Here is a 22,156-nt window from a genome sequence, read left to right as displayed (position 1 = left end):
TATTTGGAAAACAAAAAACAACCTTGACCACAAGCAAAGACTGCAAAATAACAAATAAAAAAGGTTAAAGAAGAGTTATACACCCAAATGAGTAAGCACAATGGACAGAATGATGGCATCGATGATTATTCTGTTGGGAATCTGGACTTCAGGCATTTGCAAGAAAGATGAAGAAATTAACCCAGCCCCACAAGAGGATGAGAGAAGTAGCTTTGTAGTCCTTTGGCGTGGCGCTCTAAACTTTCAAGGCTGCTGAAATGCTTAATGTAAAATAAGGGGAAGGCCAAAAAAACCACATAAGCCAAAATGGTCAGGGTGGGCGGTGATCATGTGGGAGGGGCTTTGAGTGGCACTCAAGTATTCATGGACAGGAGCCATTTCCAGCAGAAAGCTCATCCCTCTACCTTCTACTCTGCCATCCTGAGCCCGTGGTTTCTCCCTCAAAGTCACAAAATAGTTGCTGAAGCTCTGGCCATGAAACAGTGTTCTAGGAAGCAGAAGAAGAAAATGGAAAGGCAAAAGAACATGCCTCTCATTTGAGTCAACTAAGAACTGGGACCCTTCCCAGAAGCTCCACAAAACATTTGCTCATCCTTCACTGGCCAGCACTTGGTCCCACTGCCATATTTAATAGTGTGGGAGGAAGGGACATGTAGTCTTTCAGCAAAGCACACTACCTCACCTCAAATAAAACAGGGACTCTGTTACTAAGAATGGCGGAAGCGGCTATCCGAGATACCACTAGCAGTTGTCCCAGACACTAAAGATGAGGCTTCCCAGGTCAGCCAGGGAAGAGCGTTGGCAATGAAAATCCTTCATTCTCCCCTGACCAGCAGGTTTCCTCACCCGTACTTACCACCTTCACATACCTACCCAGGGTTGTGAGGGATCAAAAGACCCCAGGAGGTCTGTGCATGTCATTCTCAGACATATCCTGTGCTCCACTAATTGGACTATATCCTTTACCTAAGATAAGCAAATGCCTGCTCCCCACAGAGGTCTGAAGGAACATATAGTTTCTGCAGATCTGCTGATTTACCATGGATCACCCAAACCCTCTAGAAATTGCAGAATTAAGTCCAGACCTCAGAGCCAGCAGGTATAAGGTTACTAATGCCGCCTTACTGCCTGAGTGGTCAGCAACAACTCAGCATTGTGAATAATTAACAGTGATATGAACAACATCAATAGCCATCTTTCATTGATTGTTGACTATGTGCCAAGCATTGTGCCAGGCACATTGCCCCCAGAGACCGGCTTTGGAGTATTTAATACGGTAATGTGTGCCACAGGCTCAGGAGATGCTTAGATTAATCTCTTATTCAACATCATCCAGTTACTACGTGGCAGAGCTAGGATTAAACCCAGGTCTTCCTGGCATTAACTCCCATGACTTTTTTAGTAACTGCCATTGGCTGAGGCTAAGTCATGTACCAAGCCTTTATATCAGTTAAAATGATAGGTTCTCGGTGTTAACAAAGACTAAGTAAGAGTCATTTAGGTAAGTTCAGCTTCAAGTCCAAGTTCAAGTAGAGGATGGGTCTGGCAGGGAGCAGGGGCTGGTAGTACAGCTCTGTTGCAGAGACAGAAGGACCCAGACCTCTTTCACTTTCAAGCCCTGGTGTTGGAAGTCATACAGAACATGTGGCCCATGATTGATTCATATAATGGACCCAGTCAATCAGTGGCTCCTTAAACCCTGTCCACCCTTTCCCCACCGTTGTTCTTGCAATTTATGTTAGACCCAACATTCCATCAGTAGGAGTTATTTCAAGGACTCAGCCTTCAGAGGTTACAGGCTCCTCCTCTTTCTTCAATCTCCTCTTGCCCTCCCTTTAAGGGGGTCAGTTTCAGATTTCAGCTGGGGAAGTCCCAAGGTTGCAAACCAATGACTGGATTATTGCCCTCATCCCCATGGTTGAAGATGGCTCACCACCACTTCCTTGTTCCAGAGTTCAAGGCAAGGAGGGAAGAACAAGCAGGTGTTTCCTTTCAATGGGAACAACCAAAACCTGAACACAGCACTTCCTCTCCAGTGCCTTGAGGTGGATTAGGTGGAACTTGGGTCACATGGCTGGACCAGACACCAGGAAGGCTGGGAAATGTAGTCTCTACCGCAGCAGCCACATGCCCAGAGAAAATGCAAAGGGTGTGGGTTATTACCAAGAGGAGGAATGGAATTGGATATTAGGGGACAAAAACTAGTTTCTGCCATCTTCCTGGATTGTATCACATAAAGAGGGAAACAATCTGGTTTTCCAGTTCAGAGGGAGAGATGGACACTGCTCCAACAAGACCACACCAAATGGGGGAGCTCCCCTAATGGACTGGGGAAGTATGGAAGTGGGACAACCCAAAGGTATAATTACTGTAGTGCTCAATAATTATATTCTGATAGAAAAAAAAAAAAAGAATCTTAAGAGGTGGCAGGAAGAGAAGCTGTTATTATCATAAGAAAAACAGAAGCTCTTGCTAATCCCGTCACCCAAGTTACATTTATCCTTTCTTGTTTTGGGCTCACAATCCTTTTTCAAACTACTTTGGGTTTCCAAATGGAGGAAGAGATTTCTAGCTCCATGGGGAGGCAGCTGCTCCTGCTCCTCCCTCTGAACTAAAACCCAGGGGTAGTAGATATCTTAGTGGACTGCAGATGAATGGAGCCACCAAGGAAACAGACCACTGTGAAGGGCTGGCCGGGCCTGGCATTTATCCCAAGTTCATGATCAACACATGCAGGCTGACCTCCCCTGGACCTTCATCCAGGTGCGTGGGAACAATTCTAGGTCAAGTAAGGATTCAGGAAAGCCACACAAAGCCTCAGAAATGCTCTCACTGTTAATTATTTGCACCATCATAGTGTAGCCTCCATAAATGGTGGCCCTAGGCCTGCCTCTGCACATATTGTCTCTGGTTCTAACAGCCACCGTAGCAGGTGCTGTCAGCGCTCTTCCCACACTCCCTTCTTCTGCTTCCGGACACACTGTCCTGCTCCCCACCACCACACCTGCATTTCTCTGCCAAGGGCTTTTTCAGGCTGGTGGTCCTACTTTGCCAAACACAGGATACAAGAAAGGCGCCTAGGGATTATCACTCCATCTCGCAGAAGCAGCCCTCAATTGGTGACTCTTGGGAGCAGGTGTATAAACACCCCAGCTCCCTCATGCCTCGCATGAGATCGCTGCACTGTGCTGCACGACGGGCCATGTACGCACTGTGCTGGTTTCTGAGTTTCCGCACTGGGAGGGGGCTCTACTGGCCCACTGGCATAGGCGGATTGATAACACGCTTCTTGTCTGCCTTCCTTTCCTTATCTCATTTCCTGACTCCAGTGCTGCTATTTCCTGTGCTTCCCAAATAAACGACTTGCAATCTATCTCAGCCAAAGCTTCTGGATGGACCCAAGAAAGGCCAGCCCTGGGAGAACTGAGCTGTGACAGGCTGGCACAGGCTCTGGAGTCAGCTGGACCCAGACTATAAGTCTAGCTTCATCACTTACTAGCTCAATGATGCTGGGAAAGTTATTTGACTTGCTGGTGCCTTGATTTCCTCCTCTGTAAAATGGGGCCAATTATACCAGCCTTGTAGGACTGTACAGTTTTAAATGAAATTTAAGTGAATTTAAAATTCAAATGAATTTTAAATGAAACAATTCCTCTAATGTCCCTGGCACTGACAAGAGTACCTAGCAGACACTCACCAGTCAGCTTCTGTTCCTTCTTGTGTGCATTTTATGAATGAGGACACAGGCTCAGGAAGGTTTCCTGACTTGTACCAGGTTATAAATGGAGTTAAATCACGGATCTTGGGTTCAAACACAAATATATTTCTGGTTCCAAACCTACTTACAGAGTCTCACATATTTACTCCAGGGTCTAAATTACCTGATTTGATATCCCAAATCATGCAAAACTTCTAATTCCCAAGTCTTCCTTTCACATTGTGCTATGCAGACAACACATCTGGTTTCTGATTCTCAGAGATTCCCACATTTTGGTGCCATTCACGCCCTTTGCTATTTATGTCCTCTGTCAGGGGGCATGTCTCCCTCTCCCTCATCCAGCTGTGACACTCATCTAATTTGGGTGTCGAGATTTTCACAGGTTCATTTCTGATTAAAATCCGCTATCACTAAAAAGAGATAAACAGCCAGCAGAAGAAAGATGCAGGGAACTCAGGGCAGAGCAAATGGACAGGGAAGGGTTTTACCCTCAGGACACACCAGGTTCCCCACTTACCTTTGAGGAGAGTGCTCAGAGGTTCAAATGTAGGGTGCAGCCCCACAGAGGCCCTGCTTCAGTGACAAAGCGGAGGCCCTGAAAGGGAAGAGATACTGAGGGTTTCCAAACCCACTCCTTGACTCCTTGTGTTCCCCCACAACCAGCTGGGACCCAACAGTGGCAAAGCAGAGGCACAGACACAAAGGAAAACTGAAGTTACCCCGCTAAAATTACTCAGATTTTTATAAGTAGAAATCCAGAAAAGAGTTCTTTTATTTCAACATACATTTAAGTTTGGGTCATTTTTTAAAAATATATGATATTATTGGAGTGCCTGGGTGGCTTAGTCGGTTAAGCGTCTGCCTTCGACTTGGGTCATGATTCCAGGGTCCTGGGATCGAGCCCCGCATCGGCCTCCCTGCTCAGCGGGGAACCTGCTTCTCCCTCTCCCATTCACCCTGCTTGTGTTCCCTTTCTCGCTATGTCTTCAATCAAATAAATAAATAAAATCTTTTAAACAAAATATATTATTAAAAGATTTATATAAACAGGGATGCCTGGGTGGCTCAGTTGGTTAAGCATCTGCCTTGGGCTCAGGTCATGATCTCAGAGTCCTCAGATGGAGTCCCGAATTGGGCTCCTGGCTCAGCAGGGAGGCTGCTTCTCCCCCTCCTTCCGTCCTGTGCTCTCTCTTACTATATCTGTCTCTCTCAAATAAATAAATATTTAAAAGAATATATATATATATATATATATATATATATATATATATATGCTGACACACACACACACACAGGGGTTGATAGGTCCTAGGTGTGACCTCTATCTAAACTAGGTAACTGGCTTATTCTGGTTTGCCTGGGTTTTCCCCATGTTTAGTACGTCCCAGGAGAGTTCTCAGCCCTGACCTAATCGGGATGGTTGGTCACCCTGTTAGGAAAAAAACTTGATTCTCAGATCTCCTTTTATAAAAGGCAAATCTCTTCAGGCCGTTTTAAAACAATCCACCAATCACACGACAGTTCTGACAGCTTCTCAAAGGATACCCCACTAAAACAGTCCCCACTTTAAGAACCCATAAGGAATAACTGGAAATCCAGATACGTATGGGACAAGACTCCAGTGAGTGGGAAAGATCATTTGCACAAAAGCTTTCCATCCATTCTTTACTTACACAAGGAAAAATGTTCCCGTTCGACTAGAAACGTACCGCCCATTCAGTCCTTAACCTTCCCTCCTTAGATAGACAGGATTTTTCCACCCAAGCAAAACTGCCCAAGCATGATGAAAAACAAGAGTAATTCTCATTTGGCCTCAGTGGTAGGGACTATGGTTTTCTCAGTCTGATCTCCTCCGGAAGCTTGGACAAAGACTCAAGTCCAAGGTCATCCTAGTGAACACCAGGAGGAGAGTGGGTAAATGAGAAAAAGAATGACAGACCACTAAAAAATGGGTGTCCTATCAAGCCAACTGTCACGCTGGGTGACTAGAGATTAACCCCGTGGCAAACTCTCGAAATTGATGTAGAATAACACCTTGGTCATCTCACCAGAAGGGCAAGGGAGCTCAGGCATCTGTACATTGAACCTTTCATCACTGGAGGGGTGGGCGTAGGTTCCCTGGTACTCACCCCCACCACTTCCACAGCCAGAGACTCCTCAGACAGATGAACAAAAGGGCTAACAGTGGGAAGTCAAGTTGGCCTGCGCCAAAGTTGAAGGGCAAGGATATGGGCTGGGAACCAGCAGCATCTGTTATGGCAAATCAATGATAGAACCCATGGGCCGCCATCACTCAGCGCTAGCCAACTGTTACCATGAGGGAATGCAGCCAGCGTTGTCAAAGTTTCTGAATTTTTAAAAGAAATCTGGAATCCAGAATTCTTATGGAACCTCCTCTGATTCATTATTGCTGATGATTAATTCAAATATATTTTTAAAAAACACTCTAGAGGCTAATGGGGCTCCCTGTAGGCAGAATTCAACCACTGGGCACACAGTTCATATCCACAAATTTGGGTGAAGCCCCTTATTTCACAGATGGGGAAAGCAGGGCCCTAGAGGGAAGTGACTTAAAGACTGAATTGCTAAACCGGGTTCCCCTTAACTCCCAGGCCAGGGTCTCCCCTGACCTATTGTGCTGCCTGCAAACCTCCCGCGCCCTCCGCACACCCATCCGCAACAGGCGGCAACCTCATGGCCACCCTCTGCTCTGCTCAGTGCACCAGAAGTCTGGTGCTGTCCAACATCTCATTGCAATACTTTATATCCCTAGAAACTGGATTCCTTAGGATTCTCAACTTCACAAAAAGTTACACAGGGCTCATTTTGTCCTGGGTACCCTCCCAAGTACTTTACATATAATTCCCTTAATTCTCAAAACAACCCTCTGATGTGAGGACTATGAATTTCCTCATTTTAAGGACAGAAAAAGAAGGCACAGAGAGAGTAAGATACCCACCTACATTAGAGCAGAGCTAGGAGACAATCCAGGCAGCAGGCTTCAGGGTCCACCGGCCACTCCTTGCCTCTGAACTAACCATCTAGTTAGGGTTTTTAAATACCCTGATCGGTCCTTTCCCCCATTATAACAGGAGTTAGCCAGGTACAAGCCCATAAGCCATTTCCTGCCCATGGCTTATTTTTCTAATAAAGTTTTATCAGGGCGCCTGAGTGCCTTGGTCAGTTAAGCACCTGACTCCTGGTTTTGGCTCAGATCGTGTTCTCAGGGTCGTGAGATAGAGCCCCCCCCTTGGGCTTAGGGCTCAGCAGGGAGTCTGCTTGAGGTTCTCTCCCTCTCCTTCTGCCCTACCCCATATTCTCTCTCTCTCTCACACACACACATACACACTCAAATAAAAAATATTTTAAAATAATCAATCAATCAAGTTTTACTGAAATCTAGCTTCCCCCATTATTTTACATATGCTCTGTGCCTATGGTTGCTCTATGAAGACAGAGTTAAGTAGGTGAACACAGACCATATGGCCCGCAAAGCCTAATATATTTAGTCCTTGGCCCTTCACAGAAAGTTCGCTGACCCCCGCATTCTGGACTTGCCAAGCATTCCTGATTGCAGGTTTCTTGATTATGTTGCTTAATCATAATGCAGAAAATCCTATAATCCCCCCAAAGCCTGAGCATATGCAGTGATGAATTCACAGGTTAGAGTTCCAGAAACTGCAATTGTGCAGAATACGTCTGGGAATCTAGGAATCAACAAAAGTACCCTCAGAACCCTATTTAAGAAAAAAGATACCAAAATATGAGCCGTAAAAGAGGCAGACAGCTAATCTTGGGCCCTGACCTGAGCAAAGGTCAGGATAGACAGAAATACCCAAATAGAGGCAGAGGGGAGAAACAGAACAGGAGGCAACTCTTGTAATCAGCTATCAAGAAGTGTGATGCAGGACGCCTGGGTGGCTCAGTTGGTTAAGCGGCTGCCTTCGGCTCGGGTTATGATCCCAGCGTCCCGGGATCGAGTCCCACATTGGGCTCCTTGCTCCGCAGGAAGCCTGCTTCTCCCTCTGACTCTGCCTGCCACTCTGTCTGCCTGTGCTCGCTCTCGCTTGCTCTCTCTCTGACAAATAAATAAATAAAATCTTTAAAAAAAAAAAAAAAAAGAAGCGTGATGCGGGGCCCCTGGGTGGCTCAGTGGGTTAAAGCCTCTGCCTTCAGCTCAGGTCGTGATCCCAGGGTTCTGGGATCGAGCCCCACATCGGGCTCTCTGCTCAGCAGGGAGCCTGCTTCTCCTGCTCTCTCTCTGCCTGCCTCTCTGCCTGCTTGTGACCTCTGTCTGTCAATTAAAAAAAAAAAAAGAAAAAAGAAACGTGATGCACAAAGAGATGGGGGTTCAAATCCCGGCTCTACTGCTCACTCCTCATTTCTTAAGCTTCAGTTTTCTCACCCACAAAACAGGAGGAATAATCTCATTTCTTGGGAGGTTAGGCAGATTAGCCAAGATTATAACGTGCAAGAAGTTCTCAGCAACCCCCCATGAGATTTGCTAACTATGATTCGGGGAATACTAGTAACCATGAAAGAAAAGAAATGGGTGATTATTTATATAGAAGCACTCAGCCCCACAATTCAGCTGTCAAAGAGTAATAGGATGATGGCAAGGAACAAAAAGCAGTGTTTGGCACGAAGAGCCTACATCCAGGAATGATCTAACCACCCTCGTACACCCCACATAAAAAAGCAAAAGAGCATGTGCCACGTTTTCATCAAAAATAGTTCAAGCAAAAAAAATAATGTGGGTAGGAAGAGGTAAGCTTTAATCACCTGGAAAAAAATCACTTCAGTGAAACAGATTATTTATTCTTTGACAACACCAGGTAAATGAAACTGTATAAGAAGTGGGAAGAGGAAAGTTCGTATTGTAATACCCTGAAAGAAAACAAGTTGCCTTGTCCCCTCTTAAACTTACAGTGAAAGTATTTACTGAATAGTATAAGCACTTGCTGACAATCCGTCAACTTTTAAATACGATTTATCTTTACCATTTTCACGACTTTTCTCTGAGATCTGAAAAAGGCCAATGATGGTTTTCTGGCATGCTTTTCCCATGTATAGGGAAGCATACTGCTAGAAAGTACAAGAACCACTCGTGATTTGAACTGCTTAAAGCAGCTAAATCATTGCAAAAATGATTTCTTACTCTTAATTTGTTTCAATCAAACTTTTGACCTCTAAAACACTGGACACTTCCGTTGTTTTTGTTTGTTTGTTTTGTTTTGTTTTTTAAGGCAGTGAAAATGCAGCTACAATGAGCACACAAATGTATATAACAGAGCAAGCTTTTTTTCCCCCCTCCCTTTGAAATACACTGAATTAATTTCACACAGTTGGAGCAAATTATCAGGCTATGTCCTCAATTTTTTATGTGTTATGGCCCCACTGGGCTAAGGCTGTATGGTCCCAGTCTGGGGGCACATGGTTTCCATTACTTAATCAGGATCTTGCATTTTAACTTGCCCATTTAAGTGGATGCAATTAGTTCATTTGTGATGGCCTCAAATACCCTTATCTTTCCCAACTTACCAAAGAAGCTACAATATCCTAACGCTTTGAGCTTTGCCTCAAAACTGAAAGGTTATTTGATGATGTCATGCCACATGTTATTTTTACTGCCCAGCAAATAATTTTACCAACATACTGCTGATAAGGAAGCTTTTTAAAATGCATTAATTTTAAACATATTTATTTACCTGCGACTTAAAAAAAAAAAAACAAGAACAGGACCACAGGTGCAGGTAAGGTACAGTGTGCACACGTCCAGTTGTTCATAGCATGAAGGATTAGAGATGGAGGGAACCCCAAGTGTCACCACCCACTTGACAAACCCGGAGAGGTAATTAACACAGCTCAGGTCAGTCTGGCGGCGGAGATGGGATCAGAACTCAGCCTTCCTGATTCCCCATCCCTTTTTCTCCACAGCTCCTCCTTCGTCTGGCAGAACCTTCCCAGAATATTATATTTGGATGCACCAGGGCCAGGGCTGGCTCTGTGAGCTTTGCACCTCCCATTCAGGTCGCATACGGTGCCCTGGCTCTTTTGCAATGACTGAGTTGATGGCATGAGCTCAGTCAGGTGCAACAAGGGAAGCCTGGAAACAATCCTCAGGCCACATCCGTTGCGGGTCCCCTACCGACGCTGTCGGCTGTTATAAGCACCAGCTGGAAGATGGATGCTGGTATTCCAGAAAGACCTTCTGAATCAGGCGGGGCTGTGACTGGCCCCACGCTGTGACCGAGGCATAATTATTTCCAATAACTGCCTAGGTTCCTTGGTGATTTCCAAAGGAAAGTGCTTCCTTCTTGCAACAAAACATACAGTGCTTCTTTGGGTCAGGGGATGCGTTCTTGAACTTACTTCTTATGTAGGGCCCCAATGCCAAAAACTTCTGTCTGTTAATAACTTACCTAGCAGGGCCAAAAGAAATACAATCTTCTATAAATAGTGATGAAGGATAATGTGACAACTGCGGATGTTTGCTTAGGATCTGTTTCAGAGGGCAGTGTTTGCATTGAAACAAGGCGGGCCATTGGAGGCTTCTGGAAGATATGCGCTCCAGAGAGAAAGCTAGACCTCTCAGGCTGAGACCGCCAGGAATAAGGAAGAGCAGAGTCTCCTGCAGAGAGGTGTCGAAGAGGCCAGATGCCTTTCCGAGTCTGAATTCCAGGTCTCACTAAAACCGGCTGTGTGTGTATTGAACAAGTCACACAGCCCCTCCAAAACTTGGTTTCTACGTGTGTGAAGTATGGGCTCCCGTGGGTCACTGTGGGGACGAGCATCACATACCGTACAGAAAGCACATGGCAAATGCCCAGCACTTACAGGGACTCAGTAGACAAGGAATTATTATTTCTAGGCAGGGACCTGTTCTTTGAAGGGGTAAGTTATTCAAACTGAATGTTCTGGACTGATTCCCTGTGTTGATCAGGTTATGGTTGAAATATCCACTTGGCAGGTGTAGGCATTTTCTAGCATCTTCCCTGTGACTCGTAGCCTTCCTCCTGCTCGGCAAGCCTACCTTGGCAATTTCCACTTGGCTGCCACACAGCTCTCGGGCCAAAGGGAAACCCCGCCCCACACATCCCCTCATGTCGTCCGGAGGCAGCAACTCTGGGCCGACCCGTACCTGCGCCTCTCCTTGTCTGCAAACCTCCCATGGTCATTCACATCTTCTCTCCGTAAGCTTCTGGGAGACAAAGGATTACCTTACGTTTCTTTGACCCCTCCCTCGCACCCAGCACATGCCCAAGAATTTTCTAGATTGTCTGATCCTTTGCTAGGCATGGTGTGGTCCACAGATGGGCATCAGCGGTGTCACCTGGGAGCTGGACAGAATCCCAGGCTCCCCTCCAGATCTACCAAATCAGAATCCCATCCCCAAGGGATTCAAGAGCACAGGGCTGGAGAAACATTGCCCAAGTCTGCTACTCCCCAGACTTCAATCACTCACAGCTTCCCTTCAAAGACTTAGCCATATTTTTCAGTACCACCTACACTCTGTGTTGCTAATATATATTTTTAAATGACTTTACATTGACATTATGTCTACCTAGCCTTATCCTAAGCAGTAATACCCAGTCTGTCAATAGTTCATTCAGCAAGGCAGAAAGAAATACGTTTTTTAATAAGACTTAAAGGTCTAAGTGAAAAAAAAAAAAATCTGTGGGTATACATTAAAATAAATGCAAAGCCATCAAAGTACAATGATTCTCTATCTATCATCTAAAATTAACTTATATAGGGGCACCCAGGTGGCTCAGTTGATTGAGCATCTAGCTCTTGATTTCAGCTCAGGTCATGACCCTGGGGGTCCTGAGATGGAGCCCTTCTTCAGGCTCTGCACTCGGTGGGAGTCTGCTTGTCTCCCTCTCCCTAGGCCCCTCCCCACCCCTGCTTAAGTGTGTAGGCATGCACACTGTCTAACAAATAAATAAATCTTAAAAAAATAAAATGAACTCATACACCACCAAGGGCACACCTACCCCACTTGAGCAAACACAGTTCTATGTTTTTCGTAGCTGAATTAGAAGACATCTCCCCAGCTCCCGATCCTGTGTCTGGATCAGCTCCCACCTACTATGGTTGCCTTGTGAGGTAGACGCATGTGCCTGCAAAACACAGATGGTTGTAGTGGAAGGTGGGAGGCAGAAAATCTGGGTTCTGGCCCTGTACCATCCCTTCAGAACTTGCCAAATCACAGCCCTCTTCGGAGTTCATTTTTGTGGGTTCGCTGATCTCAAGGTTCCGTTCCATAGCTAATGATATGACATGATACATGAGAGCAGAGGCTCCAGAGTCAGAATGACTTTGGGGTGAAATGAAGTCTCTCCTACTAGCTAATTTCACTGAGTCTCTGTTTTCCTCATCCATAAAATGGGAGCAATAAATGGACAAACACCCCTATCAGAGGATTTTTTGCGTGAATTAAGAAAAGGATAGCTGAAAAGTGCTGCGATTGAAATCTAGCACACAGTATTCAATAAAATACATAGTTATTAATACTTTTCTTGGCCTCAAAAGTAAGAATAGCTAATAATTATGGTATATTTAATTCGTAGCAGGCACTATGCGAAACACTTTACACTGTGTCCTTTTAGTCTTACAATAACCCAGTGAGGTAGGAACTTTGGTTCCTCACATTTCATAGATGAAGAAACTCTGAGCCACTTGCTCAAACTCATGCATTTCATAAGTGGTGTAACGGGATATGAGGGCAGGTCCTCTGACTCGAGAGTCAGTGTTCATAACCTCAACCCATCATCCTGCCTTCTTGCAGAATATCGGTCAACACATAGACTTTGCCAATGCAACAAATATTATGGGATGTTGGCAGAGTAGTTCCCAGCGCAGGTGAACACTTGCTGAACGTGAGCCGGTCTAGTTACCATTAGCTCTGCTATTATGTAGTAGGCCTTCACATCTGAATAAGACCCTAGTAGGCATAGAGAGGTCCATTACCCTTCAGTTATGATGAAGACCTCCTTATTTTTTTAATGCTTTTTTATTCTTTTTTTTCCAAAGATTTTATTTATTTATTTGACAGAAAGAGATCACAAGTAGGCAGAGAGGCAAGCGGGGGGAAGGGGAGGCAGGCTCCCTGCTGAGCAGAGAGCCTGACCTGAGCCCAAGGCAGAGGCTTAATCCACTGAGCCACTCAGGCGCTCCAAAGCTTTTTTATTTTTAAGTATAACATACATTTAAAAAATGAACGGGGGGAGGGGGCGCCTAGGTGGCTCAGTGGGTTAAAGCATCTGCCTTTGGCTCAGGTCATGATCCCAGGGCCCTGGAATCGAGCCCTGCTTAAGTCTCTGCTCAGCAGGGAGCCTGCTTCCTCCTCTCTCTCTCTCTGCCTGCCTCTCTGCCTGCTTGTGATCTCTGTCTGTCAAAAAAAAAAAATCGTAAGAAATGAACAGGGGTACCGCAGTGGCTCAGTGGGTTAAGTGTCCCAGTCTTGGGTTCAGCTCAGGTCATATCTCAGCATCACGACACCGAGTCTCATGCAGGGCTCCACGCTCACTGCTTAAGACTCTCTCCCTCTCTCGCCCTCTGCCCCTTTCCTCCCTCTCCCTCGCTCAAAAAAACAAGAGGAACAAAATACAAATGTGCAGCTCAATAGTTATCTCCAAGTGAATAGCCAAATATCCCACACTCAGTTGCCCCAGAAGCTCCTAGATACTTTCTCTCCCTCCTCCTCAAATATAACTGCTACACCAGGGGTTCTCATCCCCAATATATACATTTGGGGCTGGGTACTTCTTTGCTGTGGGGGTTGCCTTCCACATGTGGGATATGTAGCAGCCTGCCCGGCTTCCACAAGCTAGAGGCCAACAGCACCTTCCCCAGATGGCAACAAAAAATGGCAACAATTTCTCTAGATGTTGACAAGTGTTCCCTCCGGGGCAAAATCACTCCCAGCTTAGAACCTCTGCACTATCATGAACTTTTTGGTAACCACTTTCTTTGCTTTCTTTTTGACTTTAACTAAGCATGCATCCTTAAATATTATCATTTCATCTTGCCTGGTAAAAGGAATTCTGTCTACTTTAATCTATTAAAAAGGCCTCTAATCATGGCCCCCTAAAATAACCTAGGGGGGCAGTGACCATATAATTTCTCCTCCAAACTGGACGCACAGACATTACCTGGGACTGACCCCGGCAAGCCAGCACGATCACCCTACTTCTAGGGAACCTCTGCTGGGAGTGAATATTATTCTCACAGCCACACACAATTAGGGCCCCCTTACCCACTGGATAATTGTATATGAAGTGGCAGAGGTTAATTAAAAGCAGCATATCCCCAAGGGCAAAGTAACATAGACCCAGATAAATATCTCAAGGCTGAAGAGCTGTGAAGCAGAAACCTCATTGCCTTGGCCCTTACGGAGGTGTATTCTTCAAAGAATTTGCTGAAGGCACCACTAAAATATCTGCTTTCACCACGTTAGCACAAAAAGTGATTAAAATAGATGCCTTCCAAGGTTCAAACATAAATGCTGAAAGGATCAAGAGCACCCCTTATAAGAGGTATAGGGTCTGTAGTGAATTTTTAATCAATATATATCTGCCTTTTTCCCTCAGTGTCATTGGAAAGTAGAGCAACCATTATCAAGGTAACATGCTGTGCACTGTGATCTCATAAGTCCTGACACTGACCATGTTAAAAGTGACAACTAAGGCTTTCCTTACATATGCAAGAATTCATATTGATAGCCTATTTGCCTGAATATAATGCAGCTTGTCCTCCATTCTTTGGGGCATCAAAGAAAACAGAAATCAGCTTTCACGGACTTAAACACTTGTACATTTCAGCAAATGTTGAGTTGACTTCCTTAGCATCCATTTCCCCTTTATCAAGCAACTGTCTTCATCTGGAGGTCCAGCCCTCTGGTGTCCATGGTCCATGTCGTCTGGGTGAGACTCACTCACAAGGCAAAGCCCTCAACCTCTGCAGAAGTCACTTGGTACATGGCTTTCCTACAAACCCATGTCCATCTGGCTAACTGTAACTGGTTTTGAGGCTTTTTGTTAAACAACCGGGCAAAGGAGTCTTAGACTTCTTTATTGGACTTCCACCTGAAATTGTGTAATCTGGCAATGCTACCTACCATCAACTAGACACCCAACAAGGAGCGCCACACACAAAGGCAAGAAGAGGAAGACAGAGCTGAAGATGAGAAGAAGGAAATCAGATTCCAAAGTCATTGTTCAGCCCTGGGCAAGAGGCTCTTGAGGCCAATTCTAGGTATATATCTTTTTAGTAACTTAAACTTGTATGTATGAGAAAAATTTATATATATATATCCTGATTCCACTTCAACTGGGTGTTTGTCACTTACTAGGAAAATACACCTTGTGGCAGTAGCTTGTCAATGTTTTAGACAGCAACTCACAGTAAGAATTACATTTTATACTGCAACCCAGAATGTGCATGCAGCCTCAGATCGAGACTCAAAGTTTCCTAAAACAACAGAACACTTATTAACAGAAGACGATGGTAACATTCTCTGTCCTGTTATACTTTAAATAAAAATACTGGTTGTAGCCCACTAAATTGATTTAATGACCGTCATTTTAAAAAACACTGCCTTGTGAGATTAGGTTAAAAACTGATTTCACCAGAAAAACTGAGATAAGAAATATCATGATAATTTCAATTATTGAGGAAAATAGGAGGTTTGGCCCCTAAATCAAGCATCTAGCAACAGAAAATTGCTACCTGAGTGTTGCTCTCTGATCTACCCAGGACACATGTTGACCAGAAAAGGAAAAAAAAAAATCTTAATGACCTAGAAATAAATGAATTACTACCAAAAAAAAAAGCATTTTCTAAAACAAAATAAAAACCATGTCTAAAAAGAGAGAGATGAGAAATACATTAAATAAGGAAGAGATACCTAAATCCTGTTGCTGAGCTGAGTTACATGATTTATTTATCTACAGGTTGAAGATAGCAATTTCAGTGAACCTCAGCAGTATCTGAGTATGTAAAAATAGTGTCTTCATGATAAGATCATATCTCTGGGGCAGATGTAGAGGGAAGGAGAGAAAGAGGAGAGAGAGAGAGAGAGGGGTCATTTGCAGTATAAACCTCAAGCCTTCACTTATGTGTGTATTGTGTGTAAAATAACTACGAAGAGTTCCTGAAATTTTAGACAATTACTGCAGGCTGGATAAGACAGGGTATTTTTAACTGTTTTCCATGTACCTTATTTGTATTGTCACTTAGCCAAAACTTCCTTTTTGTCTTCTCAGAAGCACTGCAGAGTCTTGATTAAATCTGTGGCATCAAATGGAGAAGTCGGATTCTCATGCTTGCTAGCAACAGAGGCCAGTGCCTGTGAACAATGCTGAGAAAACTTAGCTGCTTTCATACCCTTGAGTGGCTGTAGCTTTAATTCCTCCCAAATTATTCTAGATTATTAGTCCCCAGCACAGGGATTCTGCCTGTTTAAGAAGCCACGAACTGCCCTGCCACTACGATGAAAGTCTATTAATATCAAAGCAAAGTGACGTTGAAGGCAATCAGTTACTAGCACATCCTGGAGAAGTGACTTCTGAGAATTTTCACAGGGAGAATGAAAACCAAACCTCACTATGATGGTATTTTGGGTAGACTTCATCTTCCATCATTATATTTTTCAAATACATTCCACCTGCATTACTGAATTTAAGCAAATAAAGTGTTTGATTAATATTTGCAGATGTCATAAAGAAGTGATTAACCTCTCCTGGGTAAGAAGTCCTTGGAATTGCCTGAATTCTTCTGGCCCTCTTTTAGGAAATGTAAGCACTGTTCAAAGGCGTGTGTGTATGCGCGCGCACACACACGCGCTTGTGCTTTACTTTTTAGTATAAAATTCTTGGATATGCAAAAAAGAAAAAAGAATCATAGACGTATCAATATAACCATCAACTAGTTTGTGACATTTAACGTAAAGATAACCCAAGTGTTTACCTTGGGTCAGTCGCCATCATGTTATTTAACTGATTGGAAAAAAAAAAAAAGAGAGAGGAGGTATTTATTGTTATTACTAATACTTTAATCATCATCACTAATGCCATCACAGCCCATCCCTGTTAGAGGCACAGTCATGGTTAACAGCCTGGCACCTGGAATCAGACCTCAGGGAAACTCCAAAGGACCACCGTGACTTATGGCAAGTTCCTTAACCTCTCTCTGGGCTCAGCTTACCACTCCGTGGACTATTCACGATGCCTACTGGGGCGTCTGACACGCCAGAAGCTGTCAACCACCATTCTTAACAGCATGTGGATGGCAGATGAAAGTGCAGCCAGAGGAGGTTAAGTAAGGCGAAGCTGCTTTTCTTCTCCTCCAGATATTTGATTTGGAAGTTCCCTTTGGGACGGGGAACAGCATGTCCTGGATTGCGCGAAAATCCTGTACACATCCTCCAAATGGGTTGGTAAATTTCTGGAGCAAACACTAGCTAACCATGAAGGATCACCAGGTTTTCCCGAGAGACTGCTGCTGTCAACACTCCAGAGTCTTTCTTCTGAAGGGGCCACCTTCCAGAAGCACCCGTCTGGGTACCAGCAAGCCCACCAAGTTGGTTCGCAAAGTTCAGAGGAGTTGGCTCTGGTATGTTTACAAGTCCTAGCAGATCGCAGGAATGCTCGGGATAATGATTACCCCACCCAGGAGCGCCCAGCCCAACCCTCTCACATCTGGAAGGAAGCGGCCACACAAAGGAGAGCAGGGGAGACCTCCTCCTGCGGCGGCTTTCTCAGGCTCGGGGAAGATTCCCGAGGAGCTCTCACCCCTTTTGTCAACAACACCAGCCACTGCTCAGCAGTGTCGTTTGGCGCACAGGGCACTGGATCAACGCAAAGGAAGAGTTTATCTTCCAGTCCAAACCGAATGGCATTTCGCAAAATATCATCTTTGCCCCCTCCCCGTGACCCAGACACGCACACACACACACGCGCGCGCGCCCCCGAGCAAACACACACACACACACACACACACACACGAAGGTAAAAGGTGAAATACTCCAGAAAATAGAGGGCGAGCCACACGCACACAGCCTTTTCAACACAGGAGCGGCTAGAACCCGACACACCTAGTTAAGAAACGCAGAGGAACCAAGCCCTGGGTAGCCTCTGCTAACGCCAGGGATTTCCCCCCAAGTCCTTTCAGCCCTGCCTTGTGAAAGTCTCTGGGGTTCATCAGCATTTCTCCCACCTCCCACGGACGCGCACCAACCAAAGCACATGGTCCCTGGCGGCGCGTCTGCAAACCCCACCAGCGCCAACGCCTCGAAACCGCCAAACTTCCTGTCTCCACAGCACCGAAGCGCCCAGAGCGCCGCGCCAAGTGCCCCTGAGGCTCGGGAGGAGGCCGCTGGCAGCCCGGGGGCGGGGTTTCCTGGCCGCCCGAGCGTCCGAGCCCCGCACCTCCGCTGGGGGTCTCGGGCCGCGCGCGCAGCGCCGGGGCAGCACGCGGAGCGCCCGCGGTGGCCGCAGCTCGCGGCCGCGCACCCGCCGCGCGCTGGATTCCCCCGGGCGGTCGCCCACCTACCTGCTCCGCCGCCTCCTCCCTCGGGCGCTCGGGCGCCACCGGCCGCTACTTTATTGTCTTGGTGGCTCACCGCGCGGGACCCGGGGACCCGGCTGTGCGCCAGCCCCGCGAACAACTCCGCGCCGCGCCGCGCCTTCCCGGGCGCCTGCCTTCCTCTTCCTCCTCCTCCTCTCGGCCCAGGCTCCCGCTCAGCACGCGAGCCGCGCAGCCCGACTCCCGGGCTCGCTGGGCCGCCAGCACCCGCCACATCCCCCGGCCCGGGGCCGCTCGTCGCCCCCGCCGCCGCTCGCCGCGCGTCCTCGCCTCGGTCCACACTTACGGCTGTGCCCGGGCCGCCTGCCTCGCGTCCTCCCGTGCCCGCGTCCCGCCCGCCGGCTCTCGCTGTCAGCCCGGGCTCCCGGCTCCGCTCTCCCCAGATGCCCCCGCCCCGCCGCCTCTCCGGGCGCTGGGGCGGCCGCTGCCAATGAGACTCGGCTGATGCGCTGTTCCGGCCCAGTCATTGTATTGGGAGGGGAGGAAGGGGAGGGGAGCGGGAGGAAGGGAGGGGGCGCCCTCGGTCCCCGCCGCGCGGCTGCCGGCTGCGCTCGCCTACCCCAGCGGAGAAAAGGCGCTGGTGCCACGGGGCGCGGAGCGGCTGGCGCGGCCGGCGGTGGCGGGAGAGGGAGGGGCAGCAGCCCGCGCCTCTCCATCCCTCGCTCCGAGGCGGGAAAGCGCGGGGAAGGACTCGGTTCGCCTCCCGGGCTTCAAGCATCCCAAGCCCCGATTGCCCTTAGAATAAAGGGGGTGAGGCGCGGGCGGCTGCGGGTCCCGCGGGATCCAGTCCGGAACGGGAGTGGGTCTGGCTCCTGACTTGATCGGAGATTCCTGCGAACCTGGTGGCTCCTCTTGAAAGAAAGGAGGATCAAGGAGGGGACGGAAGAGGGGAAGGAGGGAGGGAGAGAGGTAGTAAGAGAGAAGGAACGAGAGAGGGGGAAAAGGAGTTAAAAGGCCTAAGAGCCTACCCCATGCCTGTCATTTTCGCTCCAGAACAGTTCTGTGATTCAGGAGTGTTTCATTATGATTTCTTTACTGACGAAAGAAACTCCAGAGGTTCACTCAAATAGCTGATACACGAGAAGACCGAGAGTGCAGCTGCATCTGACGCTGCGCGTGAGGTGGCAAATGAGAGAAGAGCGGAGGAAGAAGGGAGGACCCTTGGGGAAGGATCTGCTCCGGGGACTTTCACATCATCTCTAAACGAGTTGACCAGTCGAGCGCTAAAGGTGCACCGTCGGGGATTTCCCCGACAGAGAGAAAGTAAATCCCAAACACCTTTGACTGTGGGTCCCATTGCCGGACCCACTTCTCTTTGCACTATGAATTAATTCAATTTTAAAACTCAAATCCATTTTTAAAAATAATTGACCCCAGCGTTTTGTTGGAAGTTTAGTTGATTGATCAACGTCAATGTTTACGAGACCACAGTTCCAGGAACCCTGCTTTTGGCATTTCTCCTCCTCCTCTTTCTTCTTTTCCTTCTTCCCCTTCTCCGTCTCCTTCTTTTCACGGATCACCAGCCTACACAGAAGGACCCGGTGGGAGAGGGAAGGCTCCCTTGATTTCTCCCGTCCTGGCATAGCTGCTATGGACAAGAAGTGGAAAGCAAAGCGTGAAGTAGTAAGGGCTTGAGATGGAGTGATGTATCATATTACATCTGTGTGGTGTGAAGTTTAATTAAATTTTCTTCTGGTGTCGAATGGAAGGCTTGCTTCTAATTAAATAGAATATATTGAATGAATAGCTGACATCTATTGAGCAGCTAGGACATGCCCCCCCCACCCCCCCAGATCTGAGCTAAGTAAGCACTTCACTTATTGTTATCTCATTTGGTTCTCCTGGAAGAAAAGGGAAGGACTAGATGCCCCATGAGTTCAGGGTCTCTGCTGGCCTTGTTCAACCTTCCCTGCCACAACAGCAGTTGATCATTCAAGGTCAGTTGACTTAATGGACTTCCATTTTGCAGTGGGGGAAACCTAAGGGTCAGAGAGGTTAACTGACCAGTCGGAGAATAGGAAACTAGAACGTGGTGGTACAGGTCTTTGAATTCAGATCCAAACACGCCCTAACCCCTGCACGATACTGTCTGTTCTGCGTGAACAGCAACATTAGGGCTCCAGGTAAGACAGCGGTGCAAAGAAGGACGGCTTTCTCTGCCTTCCTAAGTGCACATAATTTCTTTGGAGAGAAAGTCAATACCCATAGCTTGGTCACTAGAGAACATCCCAGGGAAGGTACAGGAAAGTGAAACAATGCAGGGAAAATAAATAGTACAAGGCAGGCCATCCAAAAAGTGCTTGGTGTATGGGGTTTTTTTTTGGGGGGGGGGACTAGATGCAGTCTATTACATTAAAAAATGCAATGTAGGCAGTGTCAGTAATGTTGATATGGTGGGTCAGAGTAGTCTAGAGAGTTTTCTGGAAGAGATGGGATATTTACTGGATTTTCTTGAAACAAAGAGGCTTCGGCTTGACAATGGGAGTTCCGAGGCTGTAATATCTGGGTTTGAAGCCCAACTTTTCCAATAATTCAACCTAAAATGGGGTTAAGAATAATGCCAACCCCGGGGCGCCTGGGTGGCTCAGTGGGTTAAAGCCTCTGCCTTTGGCTCAGGTCATGATCCCAGGGTCCTGGGCTCAAGACCCACATCAGGCTCTCTGCTCTGCGGAAAGCCTGTTTCCGCCTCTCTCTCTGCCTTGCCTCTCTGCCTACTTGTGATCTGTCTGTCAAGTAAATAAATAAAATCTTTAAAAAAAAAAAAGAAGAGAGAAAGAATAATGCCAACCTTGTAGGGTTGTTTTAAGAATTGAATTAGTTAACACATAGAAAGCATTTGGAATAGTGTCTGACACATGGTGCATGCTTAAATATTAAGTGATTATTTTAAAATTAAGCGATTATTGTTAAAGAAGAGGGCAGCTTTCTTTCCAACTTCAACCTTCTGATAAATATTTATAAAATATACACAATAGCAAAATTAAAAAAATGTAGCAGAACAAAGAAACAAAACTTGTTTTCTTTATTCTTACTCAAGTATAGAATTACTAATTCTGATTCCATTTTAGAAGGGAGAATTTGTTTTTGTTTTTAATAGTTGAGACAGTTATATTGGGAAATCTGGGGTTAAGGTTGATCAAACCTCACATTCCTGGACCTCTGCTCCAGAAGGCTCAGGGACCAGAAATCTGCATTTTTAATAAACTATTCAGGGATCCACTTGAAGAACACTTTTTTGCTCTTCACTCCTCATCCCTCAAGACCTGCCCCTCCTCACTGACCCAGGCATTTTTTTCCCCACCCTAAATTGTTAAACTCCTATGACGGATGAAATGCTGTGTGTGCATTTCTATTTAATTCAACACACATTTAGTAAGCACCCATTTTTGTGCAAATGACTAAAACTCAGCCGGAAAATGGGTAACATCCTTCCTGCTAGCAAGGAGTTTACAATCTAGAAGAAAAAATGGGGACATGAAAAGGTGTAATCATAAGGTTAAGGTTTTTTTTTTTAAGATTTTATTTATCTGACAGGCAGAGATCACAAGCAGGCAGAGAGAGAGAGAGAGGAGGAAGCAGGCTCCCCGCTGAGCAGAGAGCCCGATTCGGGGCTCGATCCCAGGACCCTGAGATCATGACCTGAGCCGAAGGCAGAGGCTTAAACCCACTGAGCCACCCAGGTGCCCCAGGTTAAGGTGTTTTGAGTGCTTACCATGTACAGGGCCTGTGACAAGGGCTTAAACCTGTTGACAAGGTGGGAGGGAATATATTAGAGAAGTTCAAAGGGTACAACTGGAAGAAGGAATCCAGAAAGGGCTTTACGAAGAAGGCAGCATTTCCAAGCTGCTT

General features: G+C 46.5%; 1 protein-coding gene across 2 annotated transcripts in view; it reads right to left on the bottom strand.

Annotated features, from left to right (window-relative positions):
* FRMD4B (FERM domain containing 4B) overlaps positions 1-19,448 on the bottom strand; it is a 323,042-nt gene extending 303,594 nt beyond the window's left edge. The window contains exon 1 of one of the 2 annotated variants that reach the window (XM_082691213.1): positions 19,276-19,448. The gene's annotated coding sequence lies outside the window, so the exon portion shown is untranslated. Of the gene's footprint in view, positions 1-18,593; positions 18,694-19,275 lie in introns of those variants that run through there. The other variant, XM_082691212.1, reaches the window with a different exon arrangement.
* Between the last annotated feature and the right edge of the window lie 2,708 nt (positions 19,449-22,156).

The sequence above is a fragment of the Mustela nivalis genome, assembly GCF_964662115.1.
Source record: "Mustela nivalis genome assembly, chromosome: 1".
Classification (NCBI taxonomy): Eukaryota; Metazoa; Chordata; class Mammalia; order Carnivora; family Mustelidae; genus Mustela; species Mustela nivalis.
The sequence above is the reverse complement of the archived record's forward strand: the minus strand, read 5'-3'. Positions and strand labels throughout refer to the sequence as shown.